This window comes from Sceloporus occidentalis, unplaced genomic scaffold (assembly GCF_023333645.1).
Source record: "Sceloporus occidentalis isolate IW3139 unplaced genomic scaffold, rSceOcc1.0.p SCAF_4, whole genome shotgun sequence".
Classification (NCBI taxonomy): Eukaryota; Metazoa; Chordata; class Lepidosauria; order Squamata; family Phrynosomatidae; genus Sceloporus; species Sceloporus occidentalis.
Window position 1 is genome coordinate 189,293,310 of NW_028316984.1, and position 19,762 is coordinate 189,313,071.

At 43.9% G+C, this 19,762-nt stretch overlaps 1 protein-coding gene across 2 annotated transcripts in view; it reads left to right on the plus strand.

Moving 5' to 3' along the window:
- The first annotated feature begins 9,851 nt into the window (after positions 1–9,851).
- INF2 (inverted formin 2) overlaps positions 9,852–19,762 on the plus strand; it is a 91,107-nt gene continuing 81,196 nt past the window's right edge. For both annotated transcript variants that reach the window (XM_089522657.1, XM_089522658.1), the window contains exon 1: positions 9,852–10,009. The gene's annotated coding sequence lies outside the window, so the exon portion shown is untranslated. The remainder of the gene's footprint in view (positions 10,010–19,762) is intronic.

The window sequence follows — 19,762 nt, forward strand, 5'->3', positions numbered from 1 at the left end:
AATCTGTGGATGCTCAAGTCCCATTAAATACAATGGCATACTAAAATGGTGTCTCTTATATAAAACGGCAAAGCCAAGGTTTGTTTTTTTGGAATTTATGTATTTTTAATATATTTTCAAGCTGTGGATGCTTGGATCCGTGGATAAAGGATCAGCGGCTATGGAGGGTCGACAGTATAAGCCATCTTTGAAATAAATAAATGAATAAGGAAATAGCCATCATTCTAGATCAGATAGTTAGCTACATAACTACATTTCATAGCTCAGTAACATCTCTTGGCCTGACTCACAATCTGGATGTACTGTGCAGCAGCTGCTGCATGTAACAAGGTTCTGCTCTCTGAAGATGCCAGTCACAGATGCTGGCGAAATGTCAGGAAGAAAATCTTCTAGAACATGGCCACACAGCCCGAAAAACCCACAAAAACCTACAATCTGCTCTACTGTTGATTAGGATGCAGTTGACTGGTGTTTCCACCCTCGCTTCCCACAAGCGATTTCTGGTATAATAGTCAGAAGCAGGATCCCTCTCACAATTCATCCTCATACCAGAGATCATGTGTAGGAAGGGTTTGGAAGCACCCCTCTATGTCAACCCAGTCAACAGGAGAGCAGAATCCAGTCACTCACAGCAGTTGATGTCCAATAAGTCCAGACTGGGAGACTTTCACAATGCCTATTATACTTCCTACTGTATTGAATATGTAAGGATCATGTGTGTTCCTGCATGGCAGGGGGTTGGACTGGATAGTCCTTGGGGTCTCTTATAGCTTTATGCTACTATGATTCTATCTCCCAACTCTTGTCCAGGGAACTCGCATTGTTCTCCTTCTCACTTTAGTCTCATAGCAACGACACTGCAGTATTCAGCTGTAACTCTTAGAACAACCCGTAAGGTAAATCAGCATTATAATCTGCTGTATTTAGGATGCAGAGAGATTAGGCTGAGAGGAAACAGCTTGTCAAAAGCCACAAGGGGAGAAGTGACACTTGAAATAGGGAGTGCCTGGCTATCAGTTTAGTCTTTTCACTACAGTACTCTTCTACACCAAGGAAGATGGAATAATTAATGGTTATTAGCCATGATAGCCGTCTGCAGAATTCATTCTCCACTTAGGGACTACATGGAAACAAATTCCCCATGGAGCTTCATTGCTCTGATGTCAGTGGCACAGTGAATCTGCTCTGGGTTTTACTCCAAACATTAAAGGAGTCATCCAAGCTGCTGAAGCTATATTGGGGAGAGGGTTCAGCATCTTGGGGAAAAACCTGGATTATATTCATTGCTCCACTGACATGGTAGCCACTTGCCTCCACTGGTAGCCACCTTGTATTGGCAGAAACTAAACAAAAAAAATTGGAAAGTATATACAGTCACTCTTCCAAGTTTGCAGATTTGACATCTACGGACTTGGAAATCTGTGGAGGGGTGGCCGCCATTATCCTTAATGGGGCGTGTGCCCATGGCATGTTCCCACATGCACACACCCCATTCAAGCCTATGGCGCTTGAATATGCATGAGATTTGGAACTTGCAGGGGGGGTCTGGAACGGATCCCCTGCGAGTTCCAATGGACGACTGTATTCACAGTTAAGGGGTGAAAGGAGACAAAGTCCCACATGCTATGTGATGGTCAAAAATCTTTATTTTTAAAAAAAGCATAACACGTTTTGACTTTATCACCAGTTGGTCTCCTTCAGGGGCTATTTGATCCTCAGATATTTCTGGAGGTGCCATCTGCACAAGTGAACATTTGTTGGTGATAAGGCTTGAATGCATTAGGCTTTTTTAAAAATAAAAGTTTTTGACCATCACATAACACATGAGACTTTGTCTCTTCTTATTCTTCCACCTTCTACCAGCCCTAGAAGACGCTGAACTCTATAGAAGGACCTTTGATCGGATCCACCAGTGGAGAACTGAGCTTTCCTGATGATGTTGCATTAGCACAAGATTTGTTCAGAGAAGGTTTGCCCTGGAGGTGCTCCTAGATTCATCGCTTCATATGACAAAGCAGGTGAATGCAACAGTCAGGAGCGCCCATTATCAGCTTTGGCTGATACGCCAGCTACGCCCTTTCCTGGAAGTCAGGGACCTTGAGACTGTAGTACATGCACTGGTAACCTCACGCCTTGATTTCTGCAATGCACTCTACATGGGGCTACCCTCGTCCTTGCTCCAGAAACTTTAATTAGTTCAGAACATGGCAGCCAGATTGGTCTCCGGTACATCCAGAAGAGACCATATAACACCGATCTTAAGATCACTCCACTGGCGGCCCATCAGTTTCCGGGCCAAGAACAAGGTGTTGGTTATCACCTTTAAAGCCCTAAATGGTTTGGGTCCAACCTATCTTTGGGACTGCCTACTTCCATATAATCCTCCCCGCACACTTAGATCCTGAGGGAAAAATCTGTTACAACCTTGTAAAACAAGGCTGTCTATGACCTCCCAGAGGACCTTTTCAGCTGTAGCTCCCAGATTGTGGAATGGCCTGCCGGATGAGATCCATCATATTACCACTCTAAACAGGTTTAAAAAAAGCTATAAATACGGATCTCTTCTGGCAGGTCTTTCCTGAATAGTTCTCCGGCTATCAGGAGGAAAATCTAATTGCTGACCTCTGACTTCACCACAGTTATTGTATTGTTTTTAAGTATGTTTTATGTTTTAAATTCTACATTGTTTAATTGTATTTTAAGGGGGGTGGGTTGAGGGTTCGGATTGCATATTTGTAAGCCGCCCCAAGTGCATTTTGTAGAGAGGTGGGATATAAATTATTATTATTATTATTATTATTATTATTATTATTATTATTATGCCGTCCCCCGAGGCTGCGAGACTGTGACTTACCCAAGGTCACACAGTGGGTTTCATGGCCAAGCAAGGAATTGAACCCTGGTCTCCAGAGTCATAGTCCAACATTCAAAACACCATGCCATGCTGGCTTTCACTACTGCTTCCCCAAACTACAAATCCTATTATTCCACAGGATGCAGCCATGGAAGTTAAAGTGGAATCGTACTGCTATAATGGTGTAGTGTGAAAGGGCCCTCAAACTCATGATATCCGCCACATGATTCAAGGCCACAGAGATTAAATTACCTCACCGTAGCATTTTATGTCATTACAGAAGATGCAATCTTGCCCAGTTAAATTCAGATGGTGTGACCCACATCTCCTCTCCAAGGGCCTGGCTAACCACAGAGGACAGCAGTTGCGTTATGCAGAAATCTTGCAATAGCACTTTTTCACTTCAGCTTTTCTCCTTTCTCCCTGACTGCTCCTCCTTTGGGGTTGCCAAAATAGATGTGCATACATGGAGGAAATGTGATGATGATTTGTCAACCACAGAAACCTGATGACTCAAGTAGTGACTTTGGAAAGTCATCCAGCCGGCCTGGGAGAACACTGCATAGGAAAAAAAAAATACACAAAATCTTGTGGGTAGTTCATCTAAAGAGTGGAGGGAAACCCCTGAACAACAGAGTGAAGACTATGTGTTTTAGGGCCTCAGAATGCTGCCTGAGTGAATGTTGTGGAGGGCAGAAAACCAAGTAGGAGGTGAGTGGAATAGATTGGCCTAAGCATGACAGTTCAATGCTGCAACATTTTGTTGCAGGTCACAATTCAAATTCCAATTTGCAAAGTCACAACTATTACTGGTGCCATAAACTAGGCCAGAGTGAGAATTTGACTGTAGAAAAGAGAAAGCCAAATGAATGAGACACTGCCAAGGAAGCTGGAGATTTGCCAGTCCAGCGAGTTTTGTCAATAATAAATCCAAAATCCACATCCTTCCAAAACCTAGGAAATGCATGTTCAATTTCAAATGGTATGCATTTGTACATTAATTCTCACACGACACTTTTCTATCAAAGCATTTTCAATCTAAGCAGACAATGATAGCATTGGAATAACAGTCTCTGTAGCATTGGGCAGCTTCAGCCATTCATTTGGGTTTTTAGGGTGAAACTAGATGCTATGTTTAGCATGTGTTGAAAAGCAGTGCTTCCTTTGGGATGAAAAGTGTCTGTCAGAGCATGTGATTTCCCTCACCTGCATATCTTGCATGTAGCATGCTCTGCTTTGTGATTTGTTAATCTGAGTTAAAAGGGGGGTTTAATCTACACCTTTGATCATTGAGGGGCACAGCTCTGAGGAAACTGTTAGGAAAAATAAAATACCTTAACTCCAAGAAATTTGATCCTCAGAAATGTTAACCAGAATGGTGCATGAAATATAGACCTAAATACTATTGTTAGTCCTGATTAGATGTGACTCATAAAGTGAAAGATTACATTAGTGTTGATTTGTCAAATTCCCATTGATTTAGTGAATGTACCATAGCTTGGACTAACAAGATTTAGAGCCAAATTTCCTAGTAAGGTCCTACTGTGTTTGACCACTGAGCAGCAAAGCTGTCCATGACAGAGGCGAACTAGACAAGATGCCAATCATATAATTAGCAGTTGTAGGAATGGTGTTGTTTTTTTTAAGTAAACATACTCTAAATTACATGTATGAGAGTCTGATTCAGACTGGATCCTTGGCATGGTGGAAGGCAAGATGAACTCCTTGTCTCTCATTGTCATCTGAGGTTGTGCCTACAATGCAGAATTAAAAATATTTGCAAAACTGTTGGTGGTTGAATTCATGGATGAGAAATCTGTGGATATAAAGAGCTGACTATATTTAGCCTTTTCTGTGAGGGAGCACTAGTGGCACAACAAACTACAAATCCCAGGATTCCATAGGATCAATTGCCATGACCCCATCCTATGGAATCCTGGGATTTGTAGTTTGTTGTGGTCCCTGACAGAAAAGGCTACCGGTAAATACAGTCAGCCCTCCATATCCACAGATTTCTCATCCATGAATTCAACCATCAACAGTTTTGCAAATATTTTTAAAACATATAAATTCCAAACAGCAAACCTTGATTTTGCCATTTTATATAAGGGATGCTATATTATTATCTCATTGTTTTTAATGCGACTTGAGCACAGTTTTTGGTACCTGCAGGGGGTCCTGGAACCAAACCCCAGCAGATAGCAAGGGCCCACTGTATCTCACAAAACTACAACTCCCAGGATTCCATAGCATTGAGCCATGGCTGTTAAAGTGGTGTGAAACTGAAATAATTCTGCAGTGCAGATGCAACCTCAGTAAAAAGCAAATGGTGTCAGGAGTGTGTCTGATATTTTAACTGTAGGGCCAGAGTGCTTATTCACTCCAGTATTTCTGGACTTAAGTCTGAAGGCCAAGGTAGCAACATGACCTACTTTACAGAGGGCAGTTCTCCATTTGACTTGTCACATAATTGAAGGGCTGTCTGGCCAGAAGTTGTTGTTGTTGTTGTTGTTGTTGTTGTTGTTGTTTTAATCCTAAGAAATGAGCAGGGACCTTAAAGCGGAACATCAACCATGACACATATAATTGTATAGGCCTTCCTTCCCAAGCACCTTGTCTCCTAGATTCGCACTGGAAACTAGATCTTGGAGAAAGAGGCTACTCAAAGTTGGCAGACTTCGCCTGATAAAAAGCTTGATTTTTCCCCCTGTCTTCTTTCATAGCTGCTGCTACACTCAAATAAAAGTGCAGACATTTAAACTTATATAGCCCACGCACAGGATTCCAGCTGAAGTCACATCCATACATATAACTCAGCACTTGCCAATTTTGTGCCAATTTGTATCCTTATTTGTCTACCTTTTTGGCTGACATATTCTCTCCTTCTCGGCAAGGTGTCAGTGGACAACCGGCTAAATGTGAAGTGTCCTGACCTAGTGTCTCTCCGAATTCCAGTAGCTCATCCTGCAGCATGGGTCAAAACAGTCTTGGAAGTTGATATTGCATGGCAGGTGACAGTGCTAAAGAGAGTGCAGGAAGAGCTTTGCTGGAGGTGAAGAATATTGCTTCCTCCGCACAGTGTCCAAGCACAGACTTCTGAGAAATGCCCCATAAGTGGCAACTGGTAACTCCCACTCCAAACGTTAAATGCACTATTCAAGTTTGGTAAAGTTCTATTTTGGATTACCACTTATGGAGGTCAGCATTTTGGATAGCTCCTTTAAAATCCAACATAATATCCAGAGTAGATTCACAGTTCTGCTGATGTAGATGCCACCACCCGCCACTGCCATAAGTGTGTCAAGGGAACATCCCTAGCAACTGAGCATGCAGTGATATACCACCTCTACGTTCCAAGTACTTATTTGTTTATTGCATGTCTGTCCTTCCTTTCTTCCAAGAAACTCAAGAAGGTACACATAGCTCTCCCACTTGTTGCTTTATCCTCAAAACAACAGCACTATGAGTTAACAAAGGGATTTTGTAGCACCTTTGAGACTGAGCAAAATATGGTGTATCATAAGCTTTTGTAGACTTGGTCAACTTCCTCAGATGCATGGAATGAACTGGTCAGCAGTTCACTCCATTCATCTGTGGAAGTAGATGAAGTCTACAAAGGTGCACGCTACAATACCTTCCACTCAGTCCTAACCATGCTACAAGTTCTTTTTGTATACTAACATTCCAGACGGACATGGGTATCTCTCTGAATTCTAGCACTATGAGGTATATCGGGCTGAGAGAAAGTGACTAGCTGAAGGACACTCAGTGAATTTTGGGGCTATTGGGGACTAAAACCTAGTTCTAAATCTCAGTCCATCACTCAAACCACTATTCTGCATAGGCTCTAATTTGCCTTTTAAAGCCACCTAAGTATGTGCCCTTTTTCAGATGTTATGGCAGAGTGTTGCATAAGATCACATTTGGGAAGAAAATACAGAGAGAATTCTGGCTATACCAGAAGATAGGTATTACCATAGGAGATGGGAGGTGGGATCACTAGCAAGATGGTAATGATCACATCAGGTAAGCATGGGACACCCAGATCTTCATTGCACTCCCTACTGAGAACGTTTGGTCTGAGACAACTAAATGGTTCTCCCAAAACTTCCGTCTTCATGCTTAAGGGCTGCTTCAGGTTATTGAAGGGAAGAGAAAGGAATTCTGTGTGAGTTCTCAAATTCTTAGATCTTTCAAGACAGGGTTCCTCAGTGTGGGGCTCTCCAGATATGCTGGACTGTAACTGGCACTGCCCAGATCCTGTTTGCTATGTGTGATGAGAGCAGTACTCCAATACAGCTGGAACGTGCCAGATTGGGGGAGGCTGGCCCAAGCCAAGGCCTTGCTCTCTTTGAAACAAGCTCCAGGGCTAAATTCCAATGTAAATGAAAAACCTGAAATGGAAACCTACAGTGAGTCAGCCCAGATAGCTACTTGGACATCACAGAAGCTGTAAAACACTAATCCAAGCCAAATACAGTCACAGCGATAATATAAGGAACATGGCTCCCTTGCAAATACATTGTGTCTACAAGGCTTAAGCTCTGGAGTCAAAGAGGGGAACATATAGCCTCCCCAGCTGCTGTCAGACTCCCCCTTCTATCAGCCCCATCCAGCATGTTCAGGGGCGATGTACAACTTTCAGAGCTTGGAAATCTTCCCCTTTAACTACAACCCTCTGAATCCTCTAGACAGCATGGGCATAATAATTTCCAGAATCCTCCAGACAGCATGGTCAGTGGTTGAAAATTCTAATGTCTCAAACCTCTGCAACATCTTGAGGGCAATGTGCTCCTAACCTTATCTTTGGGCTGAAACTTTTTAGCTTTCGTTGGATGGCAAAGGATCCAGAGAGGTGTTGAAAAAGAAGAATGCACCTTATACCAAATTAGACTACGAATCCACTGTCAACATCAGGAGTGGGCAAAGGGCAATCCTGGGGCCCCAAGTCTATTTTGAGCTTTGATTTAAGTCTTCTGGGCAAGGTCCTCTTCTGCATTACACTACGGAGGTCAATAAGCCATGTGAAGATGTGGGAGAGGGCTTTCTCAGCTCTGGCACCCCAACCATACAATGCCCTCCCCTTGGGGGCCCATCTGGTACCAATACTAGTTTCATTTATGTATCAGGTAAAAACATGTCTATTTATTGAAGCCTTTAGAGCTCACTGGTTTATCTCAAAATACTAATGCACATGGCTTTAAAACTGTTTTAATCTGTTAAAATCTGATTTAATTTGTTAACTCTAGTTAATAAGTTTTTATCCTATTTAAATTATTTCTGTTATTTGAATCATTTTAACTTGTTTGCATTGATTTTACTCACATGGGATATAAGGTGGGATGGAAATATTTTAATAAACAACCTAAAAATACATTTTTTTATCAATATTTGAAAGGATATTGTGTTGAAGATGGAGCAAGCTTGTTTTCTGCTGCTCCAGAGAATAGGACATGGACCAATGGATTCAAACTACAGGAAAAGCAATTCCAGCTCAGTGTTAGGAAGAACCTCCTGACAAATGGACTTCATGTCACTACCAAAGAAGACAGGCGCATATGGCTATGCTCCCATCAATATTGCACAATAATGCTAAGATTTTCACACGTGTGCAAATCTTAGTGTTAAGCATGGTATTGATGGGAGCATAGCAATATGCTCCTGCCTTTGGGGGAATTATAATATAGTCCAATAAGAGCTGTTCAGCAGTGGAACACACTCCTTTGGAGAGTGGTGGAGTCTCCATCTTTGGAGGTCTTTAAACAGAGGCTGGATGGCCACCTGTTAGGTGTGCTTTGATGGTGAGTTCCTGCATGGCAGAATGGGGTTGGACTGGGTGGCCCTTGAGGTCTCTTCCCGCTCTAAGATTCCATGATCTTGTCCTCACTCTGATGTTGCTCTGTCACACTGGCCCAGTTTTCCTCTGTGCATCGTAGGGGAGTCTGGGCTTAGGACTCATACATATTCCTGGAACACCTGCCTTCTTCCTGCAAACACGCGTCTACCTACATTCTTCATCTGTGAAATGTTGAAAGGCAGGCAGCCGCATTCCCCAAGGTCTGAGGCAGATGACCTGGCTGTTTGGCAAGCAACACCTCCAAAGCCCCCTCTTCTCCAAAGGTACGTTTGTGTGCTCAGGTTTTCCATCTGGCAACCCTCCTGGAGAGACCGCCAGCATGATGTAGTGGTTTGATGAGGACTCTGGAGGACAGAGTTCCAGTTCCTGCTGGGATACAGGAACCCACTGGGTGACCTTGGGCAAGTCACACTCTCTCAGCCTCAGAGGAAGGCAAAGGCAAAGCCCTCTGAACAAATCTGGACAAGAGAACCGTGGGATAGGGTTGCCTTAGGGTTGCAATAAGTCAGAAATGACTTCAAGGCACAGAAGGACTTTCTGATTTGTTCTATGTTACATCAGAAGAAAGGGAAACATGATTATTTTTCTGAGGGGAGACTTGGGTCGGAGAGCCTTGGGAGCAAGAATTTTTAAAGAAGGGATTTAGAAAAGACAAGCGAGAGTTCTTCTTCTGCTGCTGCTGCTGCCGCCGTGTCTTCGGGGCTCCCCCCCAGAGGAGAGAGGCTTCTTCTCCAAAGGCCACCTTCCTTTCCAAGGGCTGCAAACCTTTCCTTTCACTCGGCCATGAAATTAACATTAACATTACATTACATTAAAATCAGGTCCTTCCTGGGGGGGGGGGCGAGGCAGAGGGCGGCTTCCCAAACCCTGCTCCAGGCCAAGAGCCGAGGGGCTTTGGAGCGTTGGGCTCATCGGTGACTCTGGAGACCAGGGTTCGAGTCCTGACTAGGGCCATGGAAACACTCTCTCAGCCTCGGAGGAGGGCCATGGCACCCCACCCTCACACACGCCCCACCAAAAAACCCCCTTTCCCGCGGCTTCCTTCCCTCTCCAAGCTCCGCCTGGCCCTCCGATCCCTCCCGGGCTGGGCTCCGCCCGTGGGGACCTCCTCCTCCTCCTCCTCCTGCCTCCCCTTCTCTTCTTCGGGGAGCCAGTGCGAGTTCTGCCGCCAGGAGAAAGAGAGGCGCAGAGACCCTGCCTTGGCTTCGGGCTCTTTCTGGGGCTGATCCGGGAGGATCCTGGGGAGAAGGAGGGAGCTGTGACCCGCCCTCGGAAGGAAGGCAGGCAGGGGAAGCCAGGTAAGCCGCTCTCTTGCATCCCCTCCGCAGGAAGCCTCCGCCGGGAGCCCTGCTGCTGCTGCTTCGGGGGAGGAGGGCTCCTCTCGCTGACAGCCCCGCAGCCTGGCCTGGCTCCGCAGCCTCCGCCGAAGGGCCCTGAGGAGGACTCCGGATGGTTGGGGGTTAGCGGGCATCGCTATTCGTCCTTAGCACCAGGAGGAAGAGGAGGAAGAGGAGGAAGAAGTTGGGCAAGTTTGGCACGGAGCCCACTTCATCAGGAATGTCCTTCTCCCTTTTCCTATCTCTCTCCTTCTCCTTCCTCTTCTTCATCTCCTCCTCCTCCCCTTCTTCCCTCTCCTTCTTCTCCGAAGGGATGTCAGATTGAGGAGGGAGCCAGCTTGTTTTCTGCTGCTCCAGAGACTAGGACCCAATGGAGCAATGGATGCAAGCTCCAGGAAAAGGGATTCCACCTCAACATTAGGAAGAACTTCCTGACAGTCAGGGCTGTTCGACTGTGGAACACTCTTTCTCGGAGTGTAGTGGAATCTCCTTCCTTGGAGGTCTTTAAGCAGAGGCTGGATGGCCATCTGTCAATGGGGATGCTTTGATTGTGACTTCCTGCATGGCAGAATGGGGTTGGACTGGATGGCCTTTGCGGTCTCTTCCAACTCTACGATTCTATGATTCGTCTCTTTCTTCTCCTTCTCCCGTTCCTCCCTCTCATTCTTATTCTTCTTTTCCTCTTCTTCTCTTCCTCCTGCTCTTCCCCTTCCCTCCCTTTCCTCTCCTCCCCTTCCTCTTCTTCTTTTTATCTTCCTCCTCTTCCTCCCTCTCCTCCTCCTTCCTTTCCTCCTCTTCTTCTTCTCCCCTTCCTCCTCCCCTTCCTTCCTTCCTCCCTCTCCTTCTTCTCTTTCTCTTCCTCCTCCTCCCCACCTCCCTTTTCCTATTTTTCTTCTCTTCCTCCTCCTCCTGCCCTTCCTCCCTCTTCCTCTCTTTCTTCTTCCTCTTCTTCATCATCATCTTCTTTCTTTCTTTCTTTCTTTCTTTCTTTCTTTTCCTTCTTCTTCCAAACATCAGTGGGTCTGTTGTTGTATGCCTTCAAATCATTTCGGACTTATGGCGACCCTGAGATGAACTGAGCAAAAGGTTTTCTTGCCAGGGTTTCTTCAGAGGGGCTTTGCCCTTGCTGTCCTCTGAGGCTGAGAGAGTGTGACTTGCCCAAGGTCACCCAGTGGGTTTCCAGGGCTGAGCCAGGATTCAAACCCTGGCCTCCAGAGCCATAATCTGACAATGCTCAAACCATTAGGCCACACTGGCTCCTCTTCAGTGGAGTAGCTTGGTTGTAAAACACTTTGGGTCTTGTTGAGAGAGAGAGAAAGACATCTAAGAAATTCTAAAAGTGGTGATAAGGAAGAGGAGAAGAAAAATCAGTTGAAGTTTTAGCCAGGTGGAGCCTGTCTCCTCAGTTGCATCCATCGCCTTTTGTGGCTGCTGTGTGTCTTCAAGTCATTTCCAACTGATTGAGACCCTAAGGCTCATGGGATTTTCTTGGCAAGATTTGTTCAGAGGGGGTTTGCCATGGCCATCCTCTGAAGCTGAGAGAGTGTGACTTGCCCAGGGTCCCCCAGTAGTTTACAACTCCTTCTCATCCCCTTATCTTCTTCATTTCCTTCTCCATAGTCCTCCACTTTCTCTTTAACTTGATCAGGACTCAGAAGAGTTTTTGTGAGTCCCACGGTGGGATGCAGTGACATATCAAATCAATCAATCAATCAGTCAATCAATCAATCAATAAAATAGTGAAAGGTCTGATTTCCTCTTGACAGGCAGAGTGACTCCCATTTCCCAAATGGGTTCAGAGGTGCCGCTGAAGTTCACTCCCTTTGGATTATAATGATGGCTCAACTAAAACCACCTCTGACACACCCTCGCAAGGGAGTGGAAAGGATGCGTTGCCGTCTCTCTCTTCCCTTGTATGTCTGTGAAAGGGGACTTGGCATTTGAAATAACAGTGAGTCTGTCTGTTAAGGGGCAGTGGGTGGTGTGGGCAGGCGCAGCAGTTATGTTTGTTACAGCGGGCACAAGCATGTAATGTTGTGGGCAAAGGACTATGCACAATGCACTCTCCATCCCCTCGACATGTACAAGCCGAATCTCTGCGTTGGTGTCATTATGTTGTGCTTTCCAGTCGTTTCTGACTTATGCCGACCCTAAGGTGAACCGGAGATCACAGGGTTTTCGTGGCACAGTTTGTTCAGAGGAGGTTTGCCATTGCTGTTCTCTGAGGCTGAAAGAGGAGCAAAATCGGAAGGCCCCTTGAGGGTTCCTTGGGGGTGAGGCATCTGAGGCTGCATCCACACTGCAGAAATAAACCAGTTTGACACCACTTTAAGCGATGGAATCTGGGAACTGTAGTTTGTTGTGGCACCAGAGCTCTCTGACAGAAAAGGCTCAGTGATTCACAAAACTACAGTGCCCAGAATTCTTTCACACTGATCCATGGCAGTTAAAGCAGTGTCAAACTGGATTACTGCATATAATCATGTTTAAGTCTAGAAATTTGGGTAAAAAAATTGATCCCAAAAACCCAAGTCGACTTATCCACAAAGTAAGTACTGCATCTGAACTCTTATTTAAAAGAAGGAACCATCCCCTGGTGAAAGGAAACAACAGAATTGGTCCTGGAAGCACCAACCCCCCTCCCCTGTACTCTCTCATCCATCCATCCATCCATCCATCCATCCATCCAGTCAGTCTTGAGAGTGATCACAAACATTGATGCCTGCTGGAATTTTTTAAGTTCCTTGATACTGTTTTGCTTTGCTTCATCCTTTAGATCCTTTGCTATATGCCCCTAAATTTTACTCTCAAATTATGGCCCCAAAACTTGCCCCCAACTTATATATGAGGTTGACTTATAGTCGAGTACAATGCCCCTGTACCTTACATGGGCGCCCTATACGCAGCTTCAAGTTTACGCTGAGAATAAATGATATGGTGTGTGTGCACCACTCGGTGCTGCAAACACACATCCCATTGTTTTCAGTGGGGCACAAGCATACATGGAATTCTACTTATGCGGGGGAGAGGGGGTCGGGAACGGATCCACTGTATAAGGGAAGGGCCCACTGTATATATGGTATTTTTGCAGTGTGGATGCAGCCTAAGAAAGATTTGTTAGGATGAGGAGGAGGATTTACCCAAGGTCACCCAATGCATTTTCCTGGCTGAGTGGGGATTTTTACCACTCCCTCTTGGAGTCCAAGAAATGGTGTCACTAATGTTGGTATCATCTTAGTGTGGTAACTCATGCAGTCAACCCGCTAGGCTGCCTGACAAACCCCGCATCTGTCCCCCTCCACCAACCAGACCAATTCTGTCATGGTGGCACCCCATCCTCACCAGCAGCCACAGCCAATGGGGGCAGTCAGGGGCAGTCAGGAGGGGTGTCTTGGGACCAGTGGGAGCAACCACCCCACGAAGTGTTCATCCCCCAATGAGGTGTCACCCAGTGCACTCCGTACTCCCCGCACCCCCCTAATGATGCCCCTGAATCCGAGCCTCAAACCACTACACCATGCTGGGTTTGTTTGTGTACTTAACTGGAAATAAGTTTCACTGAGATCACTGAGCCTACTGCTTCCTAGAATCGCAGCCTTCAAATTCTTTCCCACCCTTCCTCAAGGGCAGGTTGAGTAAATATGAAGATGAAGGTGGAGCAGAGAGTCATTATGTATATCCTTATGGGAGCGGTTTGATGCCAGACGCCATGCTTTGGTTGCTCCCAAACTGCTTCCATTGTTGACTACAAGCACTGCCCACTTGCTCAGGCCAAAATGTGCTATACCATACACGCCACCCTAGCGTGGTTCATATTCATGGTGGCATATAGCAAAAGATCTAAAGGATGTACCTCCATGGGAACCTCCCGAATCACATGGGCAGAAATTGCTGGCAGTAGCTGACTACCGTATATACTCAACTATACATTGACCTCATGTATAAGTCAAGGGATTTTGATATGACCTGTGGATAAGTCGAGGGTAAAACCTAGAGGCATGTAACAAAGGATATAAAGGATGATGCAAAGGAAAATGATGCCAAAGAACTTAGAAAATTCTGGCAGGCATAACTCATCTTAACGGCTGGATGCATGAGAAAGTAGAGGGGATTCATGCTTCTTTTTGGTGCTCCCAGGATGGACTAAGCTCTTGCCTTTTACTGCTCTGTTCAGAGAAAGGGGATGGCCCCTTTTTCATACATATAAGAGTTAAAGTGCAGTACAGTGGTCCCCCGGGTTACGAAATTAATTCGTTCCGCTGCCCTTTTCGTAACCCGGAAGACTTTCGCAAGCCGAATTGCCATAGGCGCTAATGGGGAAAGCCGCGATTTGGTGTGAAATCGCGCCGAAAAGCACCAAAAGTTTTTTCGCAACCCGAAAAAACTTTCGTAACGCGGAACAGTTTTTTTAAATTATTTTTTTTCGTAACCCGGGAATTTCGTAAGGCGGTGCTTTCGTATCCCGGGGTACCACTGTACTTACATTGACTCATGGATAAGTCAGCCCAGGTTTTCTGGGTCAATTTTTTGACTAAAATTTCTAGACTTATACATGAGTATATACAGTATTCACTTAACATATTCATCGCCTATATCCTAATCAAAATTGATTTGCAAAACAGCTAACAATTTTAAAAATCACAGTAGGGTAATAGAAACAATCGGCTGCTGAGTTATATTCATCAAGAGATTAAATTTGTGTCCTGTGGCTTTAACTCAAGTCAGGATAAAGGTGTTTTGTTTTTTTTAATTTAAAAAATCCTCAATATATGTTCACTGACTTATTGAATGGGGCCAGTCCTACTGTTAAGCAGAATGAAGTACAGTGCTCCCTCCACATTCACTGGCATTAGGGGTGAAAGACCCCCATGAATGCAGAAAAAAACATGAATAAAAAAACCACTATCCTTTTTACCTGAGAAAAAACCTGTCTAAGCATCTCCAGGTCCTCCAGTGCAACTCTGTGGTCAACCTCTGCCAGAGGTTGATCATAGAATCATGCTGGAGGACCTACAAATGCCTAGAAAAGTGTTTTCTTTGGGTTTTTCAGCACAATTCTATAGTCATCTTCTGGCAGAGTTGCATTGGAAGACTTAGAGATTCCTAGAGAGAACTTATTAATCAAAACCATAAATAATCAGATCCGCAAAAGTCAAAGCCATAGATGTGGCGGGCCAGCTGTACTTTAGACAACAGAGCCTGAAGGCCAGGGAGTGGCAGCAAAGTGTTAGAGGTGTCTGTACCATGCAAGCTGCCCTCTATGCCTTGACCAAGTCTGATGCCATCCAGTCTGGTAGAGGTCACTGTTCCATTTCTTTCATTACAGTGTGCTCTCACTGCCAATCCAGTTAGCTATTGTACAAAGAATGGAGAATGATACCATCTCCTTCTTTGCCTCGGGCAGAAGAATATCCTGATACTCAAGGCCAAGCTGTTTGAGTTGTCTGAGACAACTGGCCACTGCTCATAATGGGGTGGATACTGCCTTTTCTGTTTGTTTGTTTGTTTGTTTGTTTTTGACAGGTTGAGTCTCCCTTATTTGGAATACCAAAATCCAAAATATTCCAAAATAATTTATATTTGAATACAATTAAGAATCTATATTTAAAAGCAAATCTGTCTTTGCAATAAGAATAATGGGGATGAGTAAATTATTAGAGCAATTGATATACTGAAGTTATTAAAGATATAGTAGACTTATAGGGAAAGTATGTAATGTAACAAGAATAAGCAGACAAGATGAATGTTATACGAAGGAAGTAACTATTTTTTTTAAGAATAGCAATTGAAGAAAGGCTTGGAAAATGCAAATTATCTTAATTAGTTTAAGCTGTTGGGATATACTATAAAAATTTATATAACCAGATAAATGTAGACGGTTAACTGTCACATAGTACATGTTATGTTGACATCTACAATTGTTCTCTTTTTTAAAAAATTGCAATAAAATTGTTTATTTTTTAAATATTCCAAAATCCAAAATTGTCCACTTGGGGCATTGATAGTGACCCCTTTGCTTTCCGATGGTTCACAGTGTACACAAATCTTGTTTTGTGCACAAATTATTTTCAAATATTTTGTCTAAAATTACCTTCAAGCTGTGTGTATAAGGTGTATACGAAAGATAAATGAGATTCATGTTTAGATTTGGGTTCCATTGCCAAGATATTTCATTATGTATATGCAAACATTTCAAAATCTGAAAAACTCTGTAATTCAAAACGCTTCTGTTCCCAAGCATCCCAGATAAGGGAAACTTAACCTCTATACAGTTTCATAAGTCAGCATGGTGTAGTGGTTTGAATATTGGGCTATTAGACCAGGGTTCGTATCCATGTCCAGTCCTTGGACCTCATGGCTTATAATCTTTCCCCTGTCCCTACTCCACACCATCACGATTCAAGTAAAGTGGACCTTAGTCCATAGTCTTTAAGACAGCATAAGAGTCTTTTTTATTCTTTCTGTGCTCTGTCTAAATAAAAACAATGGCAGATAAATCTAACAGAATATGAAACCTAATTTTCTTTGCCTCCGCATCTCTTATGCTTAATGCTGTATTGCTGTGCTGCAGTGAATCTTTCTTTCAAAACAAAAAGCAATAATTCCACTCACTGCTTATTCGGTAGTAGATTATAGAATCATAAGGTCATTTTGAATTCGGATCCTGCCCTCTGGGGCATTCGCTACCCCTCTTAATTTGGTGTCATCTTCAAATTTGATAAGCATGCCTTCTATTCCATCTTGCAACAAACACTAACAAACATTAGCTTCAGGTAGTAGACACCCCGCTCTGGAATGTTGCCTGTCTCAAAGCATTGCTGCAATGTTGACAAAATGTTTTCTGAAGTTGCACAGATGTGATTAATAGTGCACCCTATCCAAAATAATGAGCAGCCTCAGCAGGTTTTCTCACCCCTGTCCTCTCTTCTTGATGGATGCAAATGTAATCTAAGAGTGTTATCTCTTCCTTCCAATTTTGGCTGACACATTTATTTTGTGCCCTAAATAAAAGCTCAGATCATCTTTCAGTTTGTTTCTCTATGAATCTGATCTGTGCTTACTACATGTCCCAAACTGCACTCATAACCTTTTAATTTAAGCCCAAAATATAATCCAAGATTTATCTCAGCGAGTGTAGGTTTTTCATGGTTGCTTTTTATTTCAGTTAGATAACTCCTTCTCCAAAAAATATACAACTGGAATCTTATGGGCTAAATCCTGTGTTAATCATTCCTAGAGTAGACCCATTGAATTCAGTGGCACTGCAGATAGCTGTGACCAACAAATTCTATTCATTTCAGCGGGACCTACACTAAGTAGGACAAACGTTGGAATTAGTCCATGGTGAGAGGTAGGAGCCAGGTGGTCCTCCAGGGGCTGGTGGTCCAGGGGCATTGCTAGGAGGGTGCGGGGTGGGGGGGCCTTCAGACCATACTAGGTGACACTCTAAGGGGGGGGAGGTGACACCATTGTTCTCCAGATACCTGCATGAAACAAACTGTGGCATTCTCCTGCATCCCTTTAAAACACTGAAGAGATTGTGTGAATGGGACAAGGCTCAGTGGCAGGAGAAAGGAGAGGCTCTATGGGTTTTATTTTTAAAAAATAATTTTAATGTTTTTTTAAAAGTAATTTTAAAAAATTAAAAATGATTCTTTTAAATTTTTCTTTAAAAGCATCACATCTTAGCAAACTTTCATCTTAACTACAGGAAACGTTTATATACTATAGGCACTTGGTATCCACTGGGGTTTGGTTCTAGGACCCCTGGGGATACCAAAATCTGTGGATGTGCAAGTCCCATGAAATGCAATGGAAGTAAAATGGTGTCTCTTATATAAAATGGCAAAATCAAACTTTGCTTCTTGGAATTGATATAATTTTTGAATATTTTCAAGCTGTCAATGCTTGAGTCAGTGGATTAAAAAAAACTGTGGATGAGTGTAAACTGTCATATGCATAGCCCAGATGTATTTACATGTAGCTAACCTTCTCTTCCTTACGTTAAACATATCTAGCTCCTTAAACTGCTCCTCATAGGGCATGGTTTCCAGAGCTTTTTTTTTTTTTTTTTTGGGTCACCCTCCTCTGAATATGTTCTAACTCGACAATATCCCTCTTGAACTGTGGGCCCAGAACTAGACAATGGCAGGTTATAAACCGCCATAAAGTACGCGCTCCGCGCATACTAGGGTTAAGAAGGGCCATATTAGGGTTAGGAAGGTTCTTACCTTCCTGACGGCCCTTCCTCCCAGTACGTGCAGAGCGCGGACTTTATAGTGGCGCCCATCCACATGGGCGCCGCCATTTTGACGTCTTGGACGCTGTGTGTCCAGACGTGTCGTGGCGGAAGTGACACCGCGAGGGCTCACTCCGCCCCTTGCAGCGCCACTTCCACGTTCCGAAAAGGAGCGCCATTTTGGCGCTCCTTTTTCGCTGCGTGGGGAAGCCTCACGGTCTGGCCGCTGGGGCTTCCCTACGCAGCGAATGGAAGAAAACTTTATTATAGCTTCTCTTTAAGGTCGCCATAATTTAGAAATGACTTGAAGGCACATAATAGCAACAAGCTATACTGCTGAGCATACAAGGACCAAAATTACCCTCCTCTACACAAATACATCTGAATCCCCCCCCCCAAGACTTTTAAATCCCATTTCTGCACTCGACTGCATAATTTGTGCACAGGATTTAAGCAATTTGCCTCCATGTGATAAATTCTTATATCATAAGGCTGGGGTCTCATCCACACTCCAGAATTACATGACACTCCTGTCATGGTTCTGTCCTATGAAATCCTACAGTTTAGGGATAGTTTATTCAGAATTCTCAGCCAGAGAGCTCCAGTTCCTCACCAAACTGCATATCCTAAGATTCCATAGGATGCAATCAATGCAGTTAAATTTATTCATCCATTTATTTATTTATTTAAAAGATTTATAAACTGGCTTTCTCCCACAATGGGATTCAAGGTGGGGTATAATATGCCTATAAAGAGGTAAAATGGTGCTATACCTGAGATGTGTGAAAGGGCCCATAGGTAAAGAGGCATAGGCTGAATCTACACTGTGTCCAGAGAACGGCAACTAAAATGCTGAAAGGTTTGGAAACCAAGCCTTATGAGGACCAGTTTAGGAAGCTGGGTATGTTTAACCTGGAGAAGAGAAATTTGAGTAGGGACATGATAGCCATGTTTAAATATTTGAAAGGGTGTCATGATGAAAAGAGCAAGCTTGTTTTCTGCTGCTCCAAAGAACAGGACACAGAACAGTGGATGCAAAATATAGGGAAAGAGAGTCCACCTCAACATTAGGAAGAATTTCCTGACAGTAAGAGGTGTTTGACAGTGAAATATGTTGCCTTGGAAAGTGGTGGAGTCTCCTTTGGAGGAGGTCTTTGAACAGAGGCTGGAGGACCATTTGTTGAGGATGCTTTGATTGTGTATTCCTGCATTGCAGGGGTTGGACTGGATGATCCTTATGGTCTCTTCCAACTCTATAATTCAGTGATTCTATACCAGTGGTTAAAGATTAGCTACAAATCAGGACTTGAAGTGGTTTACCAAAGATGGTAAAGCATTATAGCTGCTCCTAACAATTCTGGGCTTAAACAGTTCATCTCTCTAGCCTCTCTGTTTACCAAATGATAATCCAGTTTTATCTGTTTCTTCTCACACATGCCTTCCAGGGACACACCTCAGCTAGGCACATTAAACCA